The sequence below is a fragment of the Nerophis ophidion genome, linkage group LG03 (genome assembly GCF_033978795.1).
Source record: "Nerophis ophidion isolate RoL-2023_Sa linkage group LG03, RoL_Noph_v1.0, whole genome shotgun sequence".
Classification (NCBI taxonomy): Eukaryota; Metazoa; Chordata; class Actinopteri; order Syngnathiformes; family Syngnathidae; genus Nerophis; species Nerophis ophidion.
This window is the reverse complement of record NC_084613.1, coordinates 27,949,255-27,950,479: the sequence shown is the minus strand read 5'-3', so window position 1 is coordinate 27,950,479 and position 1,225 is coordinate 27,949,255. Positions and strand designations below refer to the sequence as shown.

General features: G+C 34.1%; 1 long non-coding RNA gene across 1 annotated transcript in view; it reads right to left on the bottom strand.

Moving 5' to 3' along the window:
* Window positions 1–598, bottom strand: part of LOC133548742 (uncharacterized) — a 1,228-nt gene extending 630 nt beyond the window's left edge. Inside the window, exon 1 of the long non-coding RNA XR_009805932.1 lies at window positions 474–598. This is a non-coding gene — a long non-coding RNA (uncharacterized LOC133548742). The remainder of the gene's footprint in view (window positions 1–473) is intronic.
* Window positions 599–1,225: the final 627 nt, after the last annotated feature.

Sequence of the window (1,225 nt, the reverse complement as noted above, 5' to 3'; positions counted from 1 at the left end):
CAAATGCAACAAAACCAATAAGTGCTCATATGACTATTCTATTCAATACATTTTTCAAGAATAATATAGGATTACCTCCAAGTGATGATCGCCTTTCTTTAGCACTGCATCTCTGAATAATTTTAATTCTCCATAAAAATGTTCCTTTAAGAGAATTGCAAAAATAGGCACTATTAGTCACAACATACTTTGGAACAACTCAAAATAAAGACAATAACAACAATTAAGAGTGTGTAACCCACGTAGCCTTTTTTTGGAAAATGGGTCTCTGAGGTTGGGGAACAAGTTCACAATTCCTTGTGCATACATTTCCTTCACCTGTCTTGACGGAGATGTACTTAAAAAAAAATCACATTCACGTTTATTCGTCATACACACGTTTTATAAGATGAAGTGAAATGTTTATTTACTTAAAATTACTCTGAAACCTAAATAAGAAAACATGTGCCAATCAAAACCAATAAACAGCTTACCCATTCTTCTCCGTCATCTCAGCTGCCAGTATATTCACCAATTTTCTTCTGCTCTGTTCTGTCAAGGACTTAGTTCGGATGTATTCATTTATTATATATTTCTCCACCCGATTTCTTGGTAAGAATGGATTTTACCTGCTGAAATAAAAATATCAAACCAAAATATAAAACAGTTTTAGAAATCTATATTTAGTACAATACAATGTTAAAATCTGGACAGAACTTAAACATAGCCCTTAAACGATGCAATTTATGATCATTGTTTGAACCATTTGAATCCTTGTTCAATAGAAAGCATTAGGGCCTGTATGAAGTCTTACTTGCATAGCTTCAGAGTCCAGCCTCTGACGCTTTCTGGTAGGAGTGTCTTCAAGGATGATTGTGTCTGAGTCCGATGAACAAACGGATGATTGTGACTTTGGAGAGGTTACCATGGAGACAGATTCTAACCACCATTGCAAAAAGGAGAAATAAGACATGTTGGACACAATTTGCTCATAAAACCGCACCTAATCTAATAGAGAATTTTGGTTTACTTTAAAAACAAAAGCTACTTAGCTTGATTATAAATAAAGATTTACCTCTTCTCAGTATTGGAATAAAAATGTTAATATAGCTTACAAATTTAAAGCGGTAAAGAAACCTGTTTTGTATTTGATGGTTAGTACCCCAGTGGCTGGATCCTTCACAATTTCCTCCAAAACATCATCTATCTCAGTCTCTGAACTGTCAACAACTTTGACACCTTCATT